The following is a 20,910-nucleotide window of genomic DNA, read 5'->3' as shown; positions in this document are numbered from 1 at the left end:
ACAGATTGATTGCTTAAGGCATGAGCATCCACCATTATATACAATGTGAAAGTTTGTTTTTCCTTGGACAAGGTAGGGGGACCTTTATTTTGACTATTAATTATTTTAGTAATTTGAAAATAAAGAGCTAACAGCTGCTTCTAAAAGTGAGCAAAGGTACAAAACTACCCCACCAGGGAGGGAAGATTCTCCAGTAACCTAGTCAGTTTTTCCAGGAACTGTGAGACTAGTCCTTCGTCCTTCGGGTCCCACTCTGTCTGTCGCAGGACCGGGCTGGGCCACTGTCTGTGCTGGGTTGTGGAAGTGCGGCTGTGACCAGGACAGGTGCAGCCCGGGCCCCAGGAAGCTCTCGTAGTGGGAGAGAGGTGGGTGCTAAATACTTAACTGCACAATTAATGATGCCATCGTAAGTGGCGTGAAGGAGAAGTAGAGGTTGCCAGTAGAGTGTTAATCTGTAATCCCACCACCATGGGTACCCCAAACCCAGAAACTGCAGAAGAGCACCAGGAGAGAGAGCTCTGTGGTACCGGGTTGCCAAGCCCTACCAAGAGGAGCTGGGATCCAAGGTTTCCTATTGAACCCTGAGACCTTGATCAAGCTTACTCCCTTCTGAGAAGTCGGCCAGGCCTGAGGCTGGCCCCTCCCACATCACCTAAAGAGCGGTGTGCAGCTGCCACTTTTAGGGCACCAGGATGGCTCTGTCTCAGTTATTATTAATTACTCTCTTCTTTGTCTGCATCCTCTCATACTTTGAGCACAAAGGCTTGCCTACTGCAGTGTGTAATGGCAGTGTTACACGTTAGGTGCTAGAAACACAAACTTCCTTCCATATCTCACACCATCTCTAAAAATTAATTCCAAAGGGAAAAGATATAATATCAAATATGTACATAAAAAGATGTTCAGCATAATTAGTCATTAGGGAAAATGCAAACTGTAACCACAGTGACATTCTTGTGCAGCTCTTAGAATGGCTGGAATAAAATACCAAGTGCTGAGGAAGATGTAGGGGTACTGGAACTCTCACTCATTGCTGGTCAGGATACAAAACGGTACAGCCACTTTGAAAAACAGTTCAGTAGTTTTTTCAGTAGTTAAATATTCACTTACTATATCACCCAGCAATCCCACTTCTGGATATTTACACAAGTGAAACGAGAACTATATTTGAATGTTTACTGTATCTACTTAGAATCACGAAAAATTTGAAACGAATGTTTTTCAAATGGAGAATGAATAACATCCATACAATGGAGTCATTTTCAGCAATCGAAAGAAACGAAGTGCTAACAGGTGTAATAATACAGTTAAGTCTCAAATACTTTATGCTGAGTGAAAAAGCCAGACTGAAAAGGTTACGTGCTCTGTGACCCCATTTCTGTGACTTTCTGACAAAGGAAACCCTATAGATACAGGAAACAGATGAGAACTGCGGCTGGGAGGGGGTTCACTATAAAGGGGGCATAGGAACGCTGTGCAGGGTGATAGAATTTTTCTAAATCTTGACTGCAGTTGTGGCAGCGTGTCTTTATGTGTTTGTCAAAACTTACAGAACTGGACACTGAAAAGGGTGAACTTTACTATATCTATAAAAATATTTCAATTATACAAAAACTTAGGTGAATGAAAAAGAGATAGCAGTAAACAGATGGACAGGGTGACCTATTGGACCATGGCGAGGTAGCAGTTGAGTGGCCAGGTAAATATCCGGAAGGAAGTGGCCTGGGCAGGTGTGCACACAGAGCTTTCTAGAAGAGAACAGGAAGGGCAAAGGCCTGAGCCAAAACGAGCCTATTGAAAAGCAAGAAAAGAGAGAAATAAGTCAGTGCTTAGTCTTTGCTATAAACCTATTAAAAAAAAAAAAAAAGTTCTTTCAGTGAACAAAAATCTGGATCGTCATCTCAGATCTGAATTTAGGCTATGCATAATCAAACTCACTAAATATAGTGGATAAATATAGATCTAAGGCTGCCCATAAAAACTCCAGAGAAGGGCATGGAGTGGAAAGAGGGAAGTGGGAGGGGCTGGGGAGGGACATGAACAATCAGCTTGCTTGTAGCTTTGGACCTGGTGGAACTTACTCAGTATCACAGTATCACCTTCTCTCTGTTTTAGGTTTGCTTAGATGATAGTGACAAGCCAAGCCATAAGTAAGTGAAGGCCTGAGAAGTCCCCTGACATGCAAGTTAATCCTTCCTGTTCTGGACATGCATTCTAAATTTTACAAGGATGTTAGATTTATTTAAATTCCCTTCTCCCTTCTTAGCTTTAAAATGTGCCTCCTAATTTTACTGACAAATCTATTTCTTGGTACTTCTTTACCTGGACTGGCCCGTTACAGTTTTCTGCATGTAGCTGAAAAATGATTTTCTTTTCTGGTTTCTTTCTTTATTTTAGAGTAAAGCCAATAGCGTTGCTTTGATTTTTGAAGTATTTCAAAAAGAAATTGAACGAAATGCTGCCCCGTGTTTATAATGTATGCTTATGTATGACGTGACATAAGAGCATGTGAGGGGTGATCCTCTATTTGCAGTGTGAATCTGTTCTTGCAAATATTTTCAGTAAATCAACAGCTAGTACCTAGCTCAGCAATGTGTTAAAGAATTTTTGCCTTATCCAGGTAAAAGAATAATAAATACTACATCAGGAATGTTCTTCGTTGGCCACGATTGATGACTCGGTGTGTAGTTCAGAGAATAAAGATGGAACCTGTGTCAGCCCTCTTAGTTTTACAATAAACAATGTACACAGTGAGGCCTCTCCTTTCCTGAAGACATCTGTTCTATGTCACGCTTCCAATGGCGATGAAAGACGATCTTTCCAGAGAGCAGGTTTTCCCTGGACCTGAATAACCCTGATAGAAATGGGTGTCAGTCATATAAGTGTAATTAGGTCCCATTTGTTTATTTTTGCTTTTATTCCCATTACTCTGGGAGGTGGATCATAGAGGATCCTGCTATGATTTACGTCAGAGAGTGTTTTGCCTATGTTTTCCTCTAGGAGTTTAATAGTTTCTGGCCTTACATTTAGATCTTTAATCCATTTTGAGTTTATTTTTGTGTGTGGTGTTAGAAAGTGTTCTAGTTTCATTCTTTTACAAGTGGTTGACCAGTTTTCCCAGCACCACTTGTTTAAAGAGATTGTCTTTTCTCCGTTGTGTATTCTTGCCTCCTTTGTCAAAGATTAGGTGTCCATAGCTGCATGGATTTATCTCTGGGCTTTCTATTTTGTTCCATTGATCTATATTTCTGTCTTTGTGCCAGTACCATACTGTCTTGATGACTGTTGCTTTGTGGTATAGCCTGAAGTCAGGCAGCTTGGTTCTTCCATTATTAGGTCTTCTGCCCTTTTTTCGATTGGGTTGTATTTTGTTGTTGTTGCATTATATGAGGTGTTTGTATATTTTGGAAACCAAGCCCTTGTCGGTCACATAATGTGCAAATGTTTTCTCCCAGTATGTAGGTTGTTTTTTCATTTTGTTCATAGTCTCCTTTGTTGTGCAAACCTTGTAAGTTTGCCCATTTGTTTATTTTTGTTTTTATTTTTATTGCCTTGGGAGACTGACCTAAGAAAACACAGGTACAATTTATGAATCCTGATAATGTTCTAATTGCTTTTCAAGAAACTGTAACCTGGATTATGGAAACAATATGGCTCACGCTGCTGCCTCCACCCAAACCCAAGGCAGACATTTGTAATCAATCCCCGCACTCTTTCCCACTGAACCCTGATATGACCTCACAGTTCTTCTTAGCCTGACACCCTTGGAAGCCGTTATGAGTCTGTAGAAGTGGGCACAGAAGATGAAATCCAATCACTTTTAATGACTCTAAACATTGATATTATTTCCCAATCTTTGAACAGTCCTAAAGATTTGTAGTATTATGGATTTATAATTTTGCTGGAGCACAAATTTGATACTGATATCTGCTACAAGGTCAGTATGAGGGGAGTGTCTTTTTGTCAGTAACTCAGAGGATGCACCTCCATGTAATCAGTAACTCTTAAAAACTCTCATTGTCTTCACCTTATTTTGGGACTTCCCTGGTGGCTCAGATGGTAAAGAATCTGCTTGTGATACAGGAGACCCAGCTTCGATCCCTGAGTTGGGAAGATCCCCTGGAGAAGGAAATGGCAGCTCACTCCAGTATTCCTGCTTGGGAAATCTCATGGACAGAGGAGCCTGGTGGGCTCTAGTCCATCGGGTTGTGAAGGGTTGGACACTACTGAGCAACTAGCACTTTCAACACTTTCACCTTATTTTTAGAAATGTAAGCTCTTAAACAAGTCACTAAACCAATGATGTAGGGTAGAGCTTATTTTAATGGATGAATTTAATAACTTTTTCTTATCTCAGTCCTGTATCTATAGAATTCTTAAGAATCAAAGGGAATTGCTTATTAAGCACTAATTTACTGTGTTTTATGGGGAAATTACATTACCATAGTATTTGCAAGTTTGAAAGTGACCTCAAAGCATGTCTCCTTTGACTATCAAGAGAAAATGAATTTAGGTAAACCTTGGAAACCTCAATCCTTCATGAAACCATCACATTATAATTAAGACAAGGTCAGATCAGTGGTCTGAAGAAGACCTTCAGCAGTGCCCTGGTGGAGCACACAGGCCCTTGGGTAGGAGATATGTATAACACACCAACTTACTATGACCCATTAAAGACTACCATCAATGCCTTCAACAGAGGATATCGATTTGGCATGACTGAAAAAGATCTGAGAACCAGGTCATATAGTGGACTGGAATTTCCTACTTCTGGCCTTGCTTACTTACACTGATTTAGGGAAAGCATCAGGCAACCTAGAGACCAAATACATGATCTGTAATTGTGGACTGACCTTCACCCAAGAGTGAAACACAGACAGTACTCGGGACAGAAATCTCTTTGGAGAACAAGTTGGAAAAAAGGTTGTTTGTATCAAGCACAGGAAAGAAGAGTAGGAAATTGAAGGCCTCCTATAAATGGGCTTGTTTCCATCTTGGCAATAATGTTGACAAAGATATTTCTGGACCAGTTATCTATGACTGAGCTTTGAAGGTTGGCTTGCTGGCTATCCCATGAGTTTTGACACAGCCAAATCCAAACTGTCACAGAGTAATTTCACTCTGGGTTACAAGGCTTCAGACTTCTAGCTACAGCCTTACTTGAACTATGGCACTGAATTTGGAGGGTTGATCTACCAGAAGGTAAATGAGAAGATCAGAACATCAATAAACCTTGTGTAGATAGCTGGCAGGAACACCTCTATCGGCATTGCTGCTAAGTACAATTGGATTGTAGAACTTCTCTCTCTGCTAAAGTAAATAATGCCAGCCTGATTGGACTGGGCTATACTCAGACCCTTCAACCAAGAGTGAAACTGACCCTGTCAGCTCTCAGCGATGGAAAGAACTTCAGTGCAGGAGGGCACAAGATCGGGCTGAGATTTGAACTTGAAGCTTGACGGGGTTTTGAATCATCTTTGTCCCTGAAAGTGAAGAGAAATGAACCCAATGTGTTCTGGCTTTTAAATTCTTCTGTGAAATTTCAAAAGGGTGAACTTTTTAGTCTTCCAAAGATTTGTAATCTTCCCTACTCTGAAGCCTAGACTCCAAGCCCATCCTCAGGGAGGTGCTTGAAGGCATGCCTGGAAGCTGTCATGTTCGTGTCTCATTTCAGTTCAGTTCTGCAGTGTTATTTTCAATGTGTTCCTCGGCGACAATGCAGTGTCCTGTTACAAAGGAGATGACCTGACCCTCCGGTAGTCCGTCACCTCCTGCATGTCCCACACCACTTTTTCATGACCTGGTAACATATTGGTCCCTGTGCAGTAGTTGAATCTTTGGTTTTGCATCACATTTGGAACATTAAAAAAACAAAACAAAACAAAACAAAAAACAAAAAAAACACAGACAAGTCCAGAGCCCTCGGGAGTCAGCAGGTTGGTCAGGGGCTGATGTCAGGAGCTGCTCTGAGGTAGCCCACATCTAGCCAGACCACTGCGGGACTTGGATGTTGCACAGGCTAAGGAGCTCCAGGATGTATTGGTGTAGAGGTTAAATTGTGCATTTGACTGCCAGTAACACAAGACCCTGACTGAAGATAACCAGTAACTTTATCATATCACAGAACAAGAAGTCCTGAGGTAGAGTGGTCTCCAGGATTGGGGACTGAGTAGCTCGGAGATTTCCTCAAGGACTGAGGTTCTTCCCTCCTTTGGCTCTGCCATCCTCCCTCATAGGTCAGACTCCCCTTAGAGGCACAAGGTGACCGTGGAAATAACAGGAGCCACATCTACACACACCAGTGTCTGGAGTCTTAAGAAGAGGCTGTCACCTCTGGTGTCTCCTCTTGGTGATAATGGTAGTTAACATTTATGTAGCACTTACTATGTGCTAGGCTCTTTACAGACATTAATTTTGATCCTTAACAGAACTCCTATTAGGTATGTATTGTTATTAACCCTGCTGAACGGATGAGGAAATGGAGGCAGAACGGTTAAGTAACTTTCCAAATGACACAGTGAGTGATAGTTCCAGGATCATCAACCAGGCAGTCTACTCCAGAGTTCAACCCACTCTAAAGTCTGTGCAGAACCACAAAGCTCTCTGCACTGCAAGAAAACCTTTCTAGAAGCAGCCCACAGACTTGTCTTCCTGTTTTAATGGCCAGACCTGAATCACATGCTCACCTCCAACCCAGTCACTGCCAGGAGACATGGGATCACTGCAGAGGAGCTAAGCTGGTCGGATTTAACACTGAGCTGGAGATAGACTCATCTTTCCCAAGAGATCAGTTCAGTTCAGTTGCTCAGTCGTGTCCGACTCTTTGTGACCCCATGAATCGCAGCACGCCACCCCTCCTGTCCATCACCAACTCCCGGAGTTCACTCAGACTCACGTCCATTGAGTCAGTGAAGCCATCCAGTCATCTCATCCTCGGTCGTCCCCTTCTCCTCCTGCCCCCAATCCCTCCCAGCACCAGAGTCTTTTCCAATGAGTCAACTCCTCGCATGAGGTGGCCAAAGTACTGGAGTTTCAGCTTTAGCATCATTCCTTCCAAAGAAATCCCAGGGCTGATCTCCTTCAGAATGGACTGCTTGGATCTCCTTGCAGTCCAAGGGACTCTCAAGAGTCTTCTCCAACACCACAGTTCAAACGCATCAATTCTTTGGCGCTCAGCCTTCTTCACAGTCCAACTCTCACATCCATACATGACCACAGGAAAAACCATAGCCTTGACTAGACGGATAAACTCTGTAAAAAAAAAAAAAAAAAATAGGGTTCTGTTTCCCAAGAAGTATACTGGACATGCAGCAAGGAGCCACTGTCATCTGCTTATGCGGGCTGCCTAGAAGTAGCCCAGCTGCTCTGCTAATCCCATTCCCTGTACGCTTTCAAGGTAACGTGGTATATTGCACCGTAGTCATCCACACACGTATCTTTCCCTCTTCCCACTTGCTTGCAAGCACTCCAAAGATAGGAACAGATCTCACAAATCTGCATATTCCCCACAGGGCCTGGCATAGGGCTTGGCTCATAGAAAGTGTTCAAGAAACGTTTGTTCATTGTAACTGAATTTTCATTCTCAAGTCTACTTAATTGGAGAGGTCAACGGTTGGCCATGCTCAAGGCAGACAGATAATGCATTTTCACATTGATCTAGCAATCAAATAAATTCTGGGGAACTTCTCTTGCCATGCAAAATAGCGTGAAATCACATATTAACATAGGTCAGTGCAGAAGCCCAAACTTATTAAATTGTTAGCGTCTTGCACTCAGCACCCTTGGAAGTAATATTAATGTCACATTTTATTACGACTTGACTTTTCTACTACATTTAAAGAAACACATCAGAGAGCCACAGTCAGAGCAGGCTACATAATTTGTACCACCCAGTGCAGAAAGAAGATGCAGAGACCCAGGCTGGGTAAATGAGTCTGTCTCCTCTTTCGTGAGCCTCTTGTTCCAAACCGTGGTGGACAGGTGACTCCCAAGCCTGCAGCTTCCCAGTGCCGAGATGGAGAATGGGTGAGAGGACCCCTTGGATTTGCCACCAACCTCAGTCCCTGGCCAGGAAGTAGCATTGCTCTTCCCCACCCAAGAAACAGCTGGACACTTGCCTGATTCCAGTTCTGCCTGTGGCTTGACAGGAACCCCCATGGGTACAGAGTGTAACAGAACTCAGGCCACCCCCACCTGTTGCTACTGTAGTCCTAGGGGCAGGGACAAGGAGGGGGAGGCCCGGCAGAACCTGGGGCTTCGTGGCTGTATGCTAGAGAGGCAGAGGGAAGGCAGAATCCTGTCCCCGTGAACTGTCCCCCAGCCTCAAGCGTCACTGAAGTCCCAGCACACTGCACTAACAAAACACAGATTCAAAGATAAAAATATTAAAGATCTCAGGACAGTGATTCCAGAGCATTAAACCACACTCAGCACAGGAACCTGTGCGACTGCACTTAACCCCACACCCTGGCCGTCAAAGTGAGGTGTAGGGCCTTGCTCAAATGTGAATTCTGCCTATGGAGAAGAGAGGTGCCATTTTAAGTCATGCTGTTCTACAAAAGCTGGTTGAATACGTGAGCTTATCTACGAGGATGGGGAAGAAAGTAGACAATGAAGAGGTTAATTGCTCTCTGCAAGTGTTCAGTGGCTCCTCCCCAAATGTGTGCTGTGATGACTTTGGACTTGATCCTGTAGACAGGGAGCCAGGAGCACCCATTCTTCCCTCCCTCACCTTTTGGTACAAGTGGTACTTTAGCCAAAATAGGATTATCCATCTACAAAGCCAGGAGTGTGGCCACAGGCAGAAAAGTGGATTTTTGCAGCTTCACAACTACAAAACAGCCACGAAATTTGTGATAAACATTTTTTAGGAAAGCAGTTTTGTATGAAGTAGTAGGCATAATAAACGAGTCTAAATTGAGATCTCCTGTGTCTGGGAGCATCCATTGAATGGGGTGGACCCATGAGGAGGTGAAAGGTGCCTGAGAGAACAAAGATAGGAAATATGACATTTGTGCCTAAGAATCTCGTCCAAGTTCCCAGGACTGTCATGGAACCTTGCCATCACCGATCCCTTCCAGCACTTCTGTGAAGGCTTCGCCCTCCTGCCAGCACACCCAAGGGGGTCCTTGGCCAGCTCCCTCTGAAGTCAGTCAGCTACGACGATCACCAGCTGTTCCCCGTCAAGACTGGCCTGGAATCGCAAATGCCTCCCTCTTGGCTGGCCATCCCTTCAATGCATCCATTAAGGTTTATTGTGTGACCAGGTCCCCGTGCTTCCAGTTTGATGTCCCACCACCAGCTGCATATCTGAGCCCCTCTCCAGGCAGGGGGTGTGTGCCTCTTGAATATGAATCAAACCTAATATTAAACAACAAAAACAGAACCCAGTGTTTTTTACATTACCATCTGACATTCCAAGCGAAGCTCATTTTCAGATGATTCCCAGCTGTCACAATAGCATTGTGCCTGGATGGCTCTGTCACCACGGAAGCAAGGAGGGCAGTTTATCTCGGATTTAATCTGGTAACAGGAATTGTGATTGAAAATCAACCTGAGACATGTAGAGCAGCTACTTTGAATCACATCTATTGATGTTGTCCATCGCTTTACTGGGGATAAAACACTTTCATGTACACTGTTATCATGTATGTTAGGGAGTGATGGTGGCTCTAAGGGGAGAAAAAAACTGAAGTATTTTCCTCCTGAGCTCAGAAACGGGGAGGAAATAGCCAGGTTCTTACAAAAGGGAATCTCAAAAGCAGACCACAGAGCTAAGCACAAAAGAATGAGCATTACCAGCACCAAAACCCAGAGAGGCTGAGATGAAAACATTGCCAACTTAAGATAGGCATCATGGGAGGAGGGTCAAGCCAAACTGAGCTCCTGTAACAAAGTGTCAGCATGGAGGACTGTTAGGCAGCTGTTTGGCCCAAGTAGATTCTTGTTCCTTTATTTGTCGCATACATAATATATATGTGCTCAGTCACTCAGCCATGTCTGACCCTGCGTCCCTGTGGTATGTAGCCCACCAGGCTCCTCCGTACTTTGAATTTTCCAAGCAAGAGTACTGGAATGGGTAGCTATCCCCTTCTCCAGGGGATCTTCTGGACTCAGGGATCAAACCCGTGTCTCTTGCATTTGCAGGTGGATTCTTTACCACTGACACCACCTGGGGAAGCCCGCATAATACGTAACTTTGTATTAAAATAACACAACTACAGATGAACCCAGAAGAAAATAGTAGTATATTTTAGGCTTCCCAGTCTAGCTTCTCTTACCCATTCTTGGAAGCATTTGCCTGAATCTCATCTCCACTGATACTCTCAGTTTTCGGCTTCTGTCCTTGTTCCCCGTAAAGTCTTTACCAACCTGTTCTCTCTTCCAGTGGTTTGGGAATCAGTATTCTCCTAGCTGTCGATGACTCAGAACTGGACTTAATTGGTGATAATTGTATGTCCTAGAGGGTTGGTGCTTATAATTACCGATGTCTCAGAGGCTGAAATGCACACTCCGTCCATATAAATTGTGAGAGAATTCAGCTTGATGAATGCTGAGCAAAAGCATGATTTGCCAATCTGGTCACTTTGATGGGCCAATCGTGAATAAATATTTTCTTTGTGGTCCTTTCCCCCAGAGTCCTGGAGAGCTGAGTTGAACACATTTTTGTGTTTCTACACCCTACCCTTTCTCCATTGGCCTACTGGGTTCCTTTGCATACAGTAGGTGTTCAATACATGTTTACCAAATGAAAAGTCTCTTTCTTAGAGCATGATGAGGCTCCACTGCTGAACGCATTCAGTGGGCTTTGTTTCCCATGAACTCCCCTTGTATGAAGCCACTGTCCTAATGGGAGCTGAACTGTTGAAAAGACTGATTATCCCCTGACCCTGGGGGTGAGCGGTCAGTGTATGGGAAGGTGTGAGGGTTGAGGACATCCCTAAGGTGTGATGAGTCTGAGTACACGCCTGTGTCTGAGGCATCGTTACTTTATTCGAGGACTGTGGGAGTTCCCAGCAGGCCATCCTTCTCACCAGGAGCCAGCATTCAGAATTGTTTCTTCTCCAACAGTTCTGTTCTCAAGATTCCCCTCCCTCTGTAACTCATCCATCTGACTACAGTTGTCCCCAAAAGCCTCAGGTGAAAATGGGCCAGATGCAAGGTAGAGGGCGAGCACTCCAAAATGAAGACCAGGGTGGACGAGAGAATGGAACAAGAAGGGGAATGCTGCCAAGAAGATGAACACTGGCCTGGCATTTCTGGAATACACTTGAGGGGGCTTTTCTCCTGGGAAGTTCGAATCATGCTGAGTCTTCATTACCCCAGACCCTATCCAGGCTCAGAGGTGAGGAGAGTGGTGGCGATGGGTCACAGAGAGCATGAGAGGAGACTGAGAGCAAAGAGAAGGTGAATTAGAGGGAGAAGAGAAGAGAGGGGAACTGTAACTGAATCCGTGGAGACAGTAGGGATTTATCAGTAGCCCTTTGCCCAGGTGGCTGTTACAGAGTGCTTGTCTTCCTCCTTGTTCATCTGTCTACTCCTCCATCCACTTATCTATCCATCCACCCTGGCTTTTTACAAATTTTCCAAGGATAAATTGTATATGATATAGTAGTAGAAACTATAGTTGTGTAGAATAACAGAGAAATACAAGGATGGGGAAATACAGAGCCAAGAGCCAGGCTGACCACACACACACACACACACACACACACACACGTGCTGGACTGGATTGCTCTCTGAGGGACTGCTTGTGATAGTGAGAGGCAGGGACACTCATAACCAAAGTGAGCATCTTGCCAGACCTGGAGCTCTGGCCTGTGGCTTGTGCCTTGCTTGGACTAGGTACACTGACTTGGACTTCATGGGGTAGCGTCTCTATGCTGTGGGTGGCAGGGGGAAGGTAGTCCTAAATAAGCATGTGCCATGGTGAGGCTTGTTTGCATTAAGAACCAGATGCAACTATTGCTTCACTCGCATAAGGCAAACTAGCAGAGAGAACCCTCCCAACTATAGAAAATACCATGTCAGAAGTTATAAAACAACATTCATTTTTTTCAGAGTTCAAAAACTAGGCAATTTTAAAAGCTTTTTTTGAGTTAAGGAAAAAAAAAAAGGCTTGAAAATCATACTGACAGGGCCTCTGAGAGTCTTTTCTTAGCTGACATCTCCCTCTACTGACAGTACCGCCTCTCGCTGTCCCCTCGCAGCCCAGCAGGGAAGTCCTTTGAAAGTGACAGGCCTGTGAAATGCCTTTGAGTCCTTGCTCACTGATTGAGAAGGACCAGTTCCGCTTGGGACTTGGGGAATTGGTGTCGTCCAAATGCAGGCTAGTAACAGGAGACACCTGTCTGGAGTTCAGAAGCGAGACCTCAGAGAGAAGTGGCAGAGTGGTAGGTAGGAGTGAATGAAAGTAAAGAGAGGGAGGAGGAAGATGGCTGAACCTTGCTGCTGCTGCTGCTGCTGCTGCTTCTGCTGCTGCTGCTGCTGCTGCTGCTGCTGCTGCTAAGTCGCTCCAGTTGTGTCCTACTCTGTGCGACCCCATAGATGGCAGCCCACCAGGCTCCCCCGTCCCTGGGATTCTCCAGGCAAGAACACTGGGGTGGGTTGCCATTTCTTTCTCCAGTGCATGAAAGTGGAAAGTGGAAGTGAAGTCGCTCAGTCATGCCCGACCATCAGCGACACCATGGACTGCAGCCCACCAGGCTCCTCCGCCCATGGGATTTTCCAGGCAAGAGTACTGGAGTGGGGTGCCATTGCTTTCTCCGCCTGAACCTTGAGGGTCTCTCAGACAGAAAGGCTAGGAAAATGGGCAGGAGTGAAACAACTTCAGTTCAGTCACTCATTCCCCTGAAGGCCTTTTCACAGCTACCCATCTTGGCTTGTTGAATCCCAGTGTTGGGAAACTCAGTCCTTCGTTGTCAAGAATGGCTTGACAATGTTTATTGTTAGAAAGCTATTACTTGTAATCAGCTGAAATCTGCTTCCCCACAGTCTCCATTCATTTTCCTCATCTTGCCTTTCTGTGCTGTAAAGATAGAATCTGTTACCTCACACGTTTTCCCAACAAATGCTTCTCCAGGAAAATCCCTTGAGAAAACTACGGTTAAATGCTTCAGTTACCCAGTTCAAAGTGTGTTCTCTTCCTCCCCTACCCCTTATCAGCCTCCCCTCCCTCCCCAGCCTCCAACCTCTCAATCATTTTAGGGAGGCCTTCTATTGTCCTGGGAGCTTTGCTTGCATGATCTCTTTGGACAGTCTGTCAGTTGAGTGAGTAGGCATCCTTATTATCCCCATTTACAGATGAAAAAACAGGCTCAGAGGGAGATGGTACTTGCACAAAGCCACATAGCAGGCGTGGATAGAGTCCAGCTTGACATCCATGCCCCTCTAATAACCAAAGTCTGGGCCCTTAAGTCAACGTGATTCTACCTATTTTGTCTGTAGACAGCATGGGGTGTGGAAAAGACCCATGGTGTTGCCCACTGGACTGAACCAAAGTGATAACACCTGCTTGAAAGTTGGCAGTTTGGACCACAGGGCTTGCAGATAATACAGTTAGGACTTTGTGTCTGGCCCCGAGTTTCTGCCCAGGTGGTGCTACTGAGTCTTCCTTTCTCAGTCTCAGTGCTCGCAGTGGTGAAGCCACCCCTCTGCTCAGGTTTCTTCGTCCGCTTGGCAGCTCCGACAGTGACTCCTTGTGGACTCCACCTGTGGCATGGGCGCCCTGCAGCCTTCTCTGTGCAGCACTCTGTCCATACGGGACTCCTGGTCTCCTGAAGTCTCAGTCAGCCCTTCCCACACCCATTACTCTGGATTCCTCCAGAGGATGACAGACTCCTGATGGCCATATTGTAGATGCAGGAGACGCCCTATCAGCCAGCTCTGAGACCTTGTGATGGAACTCCTTTGATTCTTGAGTTTCTTAACTTTAAGAAGGGAATGAGTACTTAATGTTACATTGTGGGTTTAAGTAAGAATGTCAATTAAATGTCCAACATTGTACCGCCCCATATCACATCAGCTCAAAATTTGTAGCTGCTATCAGTCTGCAGTGGAAAACTGAAAAATCTGTGTCCTGGAGTAGATAAACAGAGGAAAGGTGGGCAGCTGAGGGAGAGAGAAGTCATGGGGATAAGAGAGCAGTAAAAGGCACTGTCGTGGAAGTCAAAAATAGAAGGCGTTTTCTGAGAGTACTGCCTCCTGATGGACATTCAAGAGTCACTGTCTTGTATTTGGCAAACAGATGCAGGGGGTTTTCAAGACTTGTTTCTGTGAAGCAGTAGGGGATACAGACAGATGACAGAGAAATAGAGCAAGGTCTTAAGAAAATACAAGTAGTGCTGAGGCCTCTTTATGAAGTGTGGCAGGAAAAGAAATCAGAGGAGGCAGCAATCCAACTGCAGTGGGTTTTGTCAAGTGTAAGATTGATAAATACTCACTGAGTATTTATTGGGGGCTGAGAGAGCAACTGAGAGAGTGAAGATGCTTGCGGTTTGATTAAATGTGTTGGATGATACTGACATTGTTTAGTCTGTGCCATTATATGCTTTTTTGGTACTACTGCTGGGAGAAAATTTGCAAGGATTACACAGTATTTTTAACCCTGCTTATCTTTACTAAGAGCATTAGGTAAAAAAAAAAAATCCTTTCTGCCCAAATTAATCTGGGTGGGGCCCTAGAGTCTCTACTTTTAGCAAATTTCCCAGGGACTTTCCAGGTGGTCCAGTGGTTAAAGATGTGTAGAGGTATAGAGGGCGTGTGTTCGATCCTTGGTTGGGAAACTAAGATTCCACATGCCGCGCAGCATGGCGCAAAAAAATAAACCACAAGCTCCCTGTTGGCGCTGCTGTTTGTACTGCTGGGCATCAGTTCAATGAGCCACTCTTTGGGTAACAAAACCATCAACATATCTGACCCTGGTTTGCCCATACCCATCACTATGGCATTTTGGAGGGATACCTGAGATATTCTTGGTATCTGTTTGGTCCTAGCATTGGTCTCCAACCTGTCACCTGCCCCCCGGGCACTACCAGCCCTCTCCAGGAAAATGCAATAAATAAAAACTCAGTAATAACAGTTGCTTAGAATCTTGAATTCACAGCTTCAAGGTACCTTCAGGGTATTTCCCCCCTCAATTGGCTTTGAGGGGGGAAAACGGTTTTTCTTCATTTTTGGATTACAGAATTCTTTTTATTTTTTTTTTTAATCTTCAGGGTTTGGCACAAACCCACTTTTGTTGATCTGGTATTTCCTCTATGGATCAACTTTCTGGCTCTGGAAAAAGCCTCCTTCTTTTATGAGGCACTTTTAACCTGCAGGATTTCCATTTAGCTTAATTGGCATATTTATGTATTGAGATGGGTGCCTAGAGGGCTCGGGGCACAACATCTTTTGTATAAATCGAAAAAAATGAAATGAGCTGCTCTCACAGTTGTGTGCCCTTCAGTCATGGAGTGCGATAAAAGGCTCATCAGTTACCAGCCGCGGAAGCTCAGGAGCATCAATAGGCATCATGCAACCAGGAGTCATTTAGGAAAGCAAAACTCAGGCTTTTCAAAGCCCACTGATTTCAGGAGCTTGGCCATTGCTGATTCCCTGTGCAGTCCTTCCCAGCCTTCCATTCTGTCTCCAGGTGAAGGAATGGCTGTCTCCACTCCTGCTCAATAGTCTCCTCAGGTGAAGCTGGAGAGTCTTCTGAGGGTCGGACAGTTTGTGAAGAGTGACCCGCAGGCTGTTCCCCACCAGCGCCTCCATGGATGACGGGCCTGGCTGCAGGCTGTCACTCTTCTAGCCCCTTCTAGAGCCTGGCATGCTTTGAAGGCATGGGTGGGAATGGATTCTTATTCGTTTAATATAGCTATGGTTAATGGCTTATAGATTTTTAGAGTCTGGCCTCTCCAGGCATGTCTGTTAAGTTTCTGTTAAGATTGTCAGAGACTGGAGAAGATCAAGGGGCCTGGGACACAGGCGTGGCTTTCCTCCAAGCCAGACTGAGAAGTGTCTCCTTAACAAGACTCCTTCTGACCTCCCAAAGACTTGAGAAAGAAAGAGGGACCTTTTGGTGGATCCTGGAAGAACTTGACCTCTGGGCTAAAGAAGGCATGTTTCATAAGAGGGACAGGTGACACCGGAACAGCACCAATGCCCTGTTTGGAAGCGTTCCTAAAAACAGATGTAGCTGAGCCAGTTGTCCTTGGAGGTTGTATCTCCTGCCACGATGGCCATAGTGGGCTGAATGGTGGTCCTGGACATCAGTGAATGCGACCTTATTTGGGAGAGGGGGCTTTTTAAAAATGAAAAAAAAATTATTGAAGTATACGCAGGACTTGTAAGAGATGCAGCTTTGATCCCTGGGTTGGGAAGATGCCCTGGAGTGGGACATGGCCATCCACTCCAGTATTCTTGCCTGGAGAATCCCATGGACAGAGGAGCCTGCTGGGCTACAAGCCTGTATGTACCAAGAATGGCCCAGAGTCACCAGAAGCTAGGAGAGAGACAGTGAATGGGTTCTCACTCAGATCTTTCAGCAGGGACCAATCCTGCCAACAGCTTGATTCTTGGTTTCCCCCCTCTAGGACTGTGAGAGAATATATTTCTGTTGTCTTAAGCCACCGTGTTTATGGTCTTTGTTACAGCAGCCCTAGGAAAGCCATACGATGACCAACCACTCAGGTTGCTGGTTCCATCCTCCAGAGTCCACCCTGGAGTAACTCTCTAAGTAACCAAGAAGAACCATGGATTCTAGAAACTAGTGGTAAAACTAGAGATAAAAAATGTGAGCTGCCCCTGAGAATTCTCAAGGTTACCTGATTTTGTGGGAAAAACGGTGTGGCTGAAGCCAGAGGGTGGCCTGAGGCCACAGTGAGAAGTTGGGGGAAAGCCTTTTAACCTGCCCCTCCTCTCCTCTGAGTAACCTGGAGAAATCACTGACCAACCCTTCAGATTTCCGCTGTCAGTGAGCCATGGATGCAGGCCCCAAAGCCTTGCAGAGGAAGGTATTGAAGGAAAGGAGAACAGGTCAGGGCGGTCTTGAAGGATTCACTCCTCTCCTCCTCCGCCTCCACCCCAGAGCCACTGCTTAGAACATAATGTAGTGAAGAGATGCCCTCCCCAAAATGCTGCTTCTCTCAGTTTCTAAAGATGCCTTTCTGACCACAGGTGTTGCCATAGCAGCCAGTGACAGAGATCAGCTGTGGTTCTGTGGTGCCCAGGCTCCACCCTGGGGCTTGTCCTTTCCTCTCTTCGAAGTTATCTGAACTCGTGCAGACAGGCGCTTCTGAGTCCATCCAAAGCAGTATCGCTGGAACAAGAATTTTAAATGAACACAAGAAATGCCTATGATAAGGGGTGATAGATATACGAAACAAAAAATCAGAAAAGAACCAGATGAAAACTATGATATTTTAAAGAGAATATAATAGATGGAGTAAATAATAGGGCAGATATAGCTGAGGAATGAAGCAGGGAACTAGGAGATTGTTGTGTGTTGTTTTAGTCGCTAAGTTGTATCTGACTCTTCTGTGACCCCATGGACTGTAGCCTGCCGGGCTTCTCTGTCTATGGAGTTCTCTAGGCAAGAAGACTGGAGTGGGTTGCCATTTCCTTCTCCAGAGGATCTTTCCGACCCAGGGACTGAACTTGCATCTCCTGCATTGGCAGGCAGATTCTTTACCGCTGAGCTGCCAGGGAAGCCCAACTGGAAGATTAGTTCGTAATAAATATAGACAATGGGCTAATAACCTGACTGTATAAGGAAACTGTGTAAGTTAAGAATAAAACCGCTTAACACTCCAATTTGTGAACATGCAAAAGATACGAGCAAAAATTCTCAACAGAAACAAAAATGACCAATCAACATGAAAAACATCCAAGCTTGCCAATAATTAAATAAATATAAAATAAAGCCATGATATACTGTTTTAATCCCAAATTGGAAAAAATATAAAACAATTACAGTGATCAACTTTGGATGCCTTTGATGAGTGTTTAAATAGAAATATCATTGGGAGAGTTATGGGTTCTATCAGTGATACGGCTTTTAGTCTAATGCCTAAAACTAGACTTGATAGAAAATTGAGAAGAGGGAGCATGTGGGCACTGGCTGCTTAGTGAAGTGATGTAGGTACTCTGGCAGATGGCTGGTTCACAGCTTCCCTGAGGAACAGTTTTAAAACACAAATTAAATGTTTTGACCTCCAGTTAGTCCAGTGGAAGTGTCAGTCTCTCAGTTAGTCATGTCTGACCCTCTGTGACCCCCATGGAGTATAGCCCGCCATGGAATCCATGGAAAGAATACTGGAGTAGGTTGTCACGCCCACCTCCCGGGTATCATCCCGACTCAGGGATCACACCCAGGTCTCCTGTATTGCAGACAGATTCTTTACCACCTGAGCCACCAGTCCAGAGACCTATATACAAATGTGAGCAAACATTTGTGATCTCCATTGACTTCCAAATTCTGCCCTATTCGGGGAAATTTCCTTCACTCCTCTCTTCTCCTCACTTCTCAAAAGCAAAACCCCTTCATTCTGGCTCTTACAGTAACCTGTTTACTTTATTCGGGCTTTGCTAAACTACACAAATAGCAGTCACCCTCTGGCAGCCATCTTCCCATCCTTGGGAAGGCAGCCGCAACCCCAGGTAGGGAGGCAAAAGAAGGAGATGCCTGGATTCATGGTGGCAGTGAGTTGCCATACTAGCCTTGGGCTGCCTACCTCTGGATCTTTTTTTATGTCAAAGAATATACCCCTCATTTGCTGAAGCCTCTCAGATCAGGTCTCTGATTACCAGCCATCAAATGCAGTTTAAATCAAAAGACTTTTAATAAAAAATTGAGTTTAGTTACTTCTGTTCACAAGCACTCTTGCCATAAACTTTGGTTGCAGGCATTTGGGTGATTCTGACATCCATTTCCTGAAATGCTATGAGACTTCCATTAATCATTGAGCAGTTTATTTTCTACTTAAATTTTTCAAATTCAGTTCTTCTGTGGCAGCTCTAGAGCAGGTGGTTGATGATGCATGGCGAGGTCTTGTCCAAGTAATACACGAGAGTGAGCAGATGTTAAAGGGCTTAGCAGTTAAAATGGAAAGAACATCTGTAAGATAGATTTTGCACATAAATGAGAGCAAACATAACCAAGGAGGGGTTGGGAAGAAAGAAAGGGGTGCCTGAGACCAACAAAGAGGCTGGCATAGGTGGGATAAGGGTGACAGAACACAGGCACTCAGGATTATGTCTTCTTGTTTAAATTTCACGTGAAATATAAAGTTAGTTTGATCCACTGAATTCGTTTATAAATGAGCTATAAAGACAATAAGGAGAATCTGTCTGTAATCTCTTTTCCCATTCTATTAAATAAGTAGAAATGCTGTTTTTTACTGAGAAAGAAATATGAGAGGATAATTTTTTTTATAATTCAAATTTTCTGAACCTAAAGGAGGAGACAAGAATTACATAAGCAAGATGTTGCTATAAAATAGGTTTGACTGAAAAGAGCAAACAGTGGTAAGAGGGAGGAAAGAAATCAGACTAAATAGATCTGTGTCTTCGTCACTGAAGATTCAGTACAAAAGTAAGCGGAAAAGAATAGTTAGGGCACTGCTGAAGAAGAGGACAGAGAACTTTCTCCATCATATGTCAAGACCAGTTATTGTGCTGGAGACAGCCATGTGTGGGGGCAGGGAAGGACGAGTAAACAGTTCCTCGCGCGCGCACACACACACACACACACACACACATACAAATACCAAACAGACAGATGTGAGTTGGTGCAGCCATTATGGAAAACAGCATGGAGTATGGAGGTTCCTCAAAAACCAAAAATTGAGTTGCCGTATGATTCAGCAATCCCACTACTGGGCACATACCCAGACAAAATTAAAATTCAGAAAGATATATGCGCCCCTGTGTTTATACCAGCACTTCTCACAATAGCCAAGACATGGAAGCAGTCTAGATGTCCATCAGCAGGGGAATGAATAAGGAAACTGTGGGACATATATCCAATGGACTATCACTCAGCCTTTACAAAGATTGAAATAATGCCACTTGCAGCAACATGGATGGACCTAGAGGTCATCGTACTAAGCAATGTAAGTCAGAAAGGGAAAGACAGGCACCATATCACTTATATAATGTGGAATCTAAAACATGGTACAAATGAACTTATCTACAAACAGAAACAGACTCACGGGCATAGAGAACAGACCTGTGGTTGCAATGGGGGAAGGAGGGAAGGACTGGGAGTTTGGGGTTAGCAGATACAAACTAGTATACATGAAGTGGATAAGCGGCAAGGTCCTGCTGGATAGCACAGGGAACTATATTCCATATCCTGTGACAAACCATAATGGAAAAATATGAAAAAGTAACTGAACCACTTTGCTTTCCGCAGAAATTAACACATTATAAATCCGCTCTCCATCAATAAAATTTAAAGAAAAAACCCTGACACAGATTTTTACATTAAAGATCACTTTTTAACTAAAGAACCATTGTAGAGTAATAGGGAAAGATGTCTTTTTAAATAAATGGTGAATACAAATAAACAGTTGAATATCCTTAAGTGAAAAAAGAGGGAAGGCGAGAGAGAAGGAAGGAGAATGGAAAGGGTCTTGATTCCTACTTCATACACAAAAATCAGCTCTAAGGGACTGAAGATCTAAATGTGAAAGGCAAGACTTCTCTGGTGGTCCAATGGTTGGGAATCTGCCTGCCAATGTAGGGGACATGGGTTCGATCCCCACTCTGGGAAGATTCCACAAGCTGTGGGGCAGCTAAGCCTGCATGCCGAGAGCCTGTGCTCTGCAACAAGAAAAGCCACCACAATGAGAAACCCGTATACCACCCCTAGAGAGTAGCCCCTGCTAAAAGTTTGATAACATCAAATGTTGGTAAGAACATGGA

The 20,910-nt window shown here is 44.6% G+C and overlaps 1 protein-coding gene and 1 pseudogene across 1 annotated transcript in view; both read left to right on the top strand.

The window, feature by feature from the left end:
• Positions 1-20,910, top strand: part of LOC121818643 (histone-arginine methyltransferase CARM1-like) — a 290,088-nt gene that overhangs the window by 257,010 nt on the left and 12,168 nt on the right. The window lies entirely within an intron of this gene.
• Positions 4,576-5,511, top strand: LOC114112810 (voltage-dependent anion-selective channel protein 3-like; annotated as a pseudogene).

The sequence above is a fragment of the Ovis aries genome, chromosome 2 (genome assembly GCF_016772045.2).
Source record: "Ovis aries strain OAR_USU_Benz2616 breed Rambouillet chromosome 2, ARS-UI_Ramb_v3.0, whole genome shotgun sequence".
NCBI lineage: Eukaryota > Metazoa > Chordata > Mammalia > Artiodactyla > Bovidae > Ovis > Ovis aries.
The sequence above is the reverse complement of the archived record's forward strand: the minus strand, read 5'-3'. Positions and strand labels throughout refer to the sequence as shown.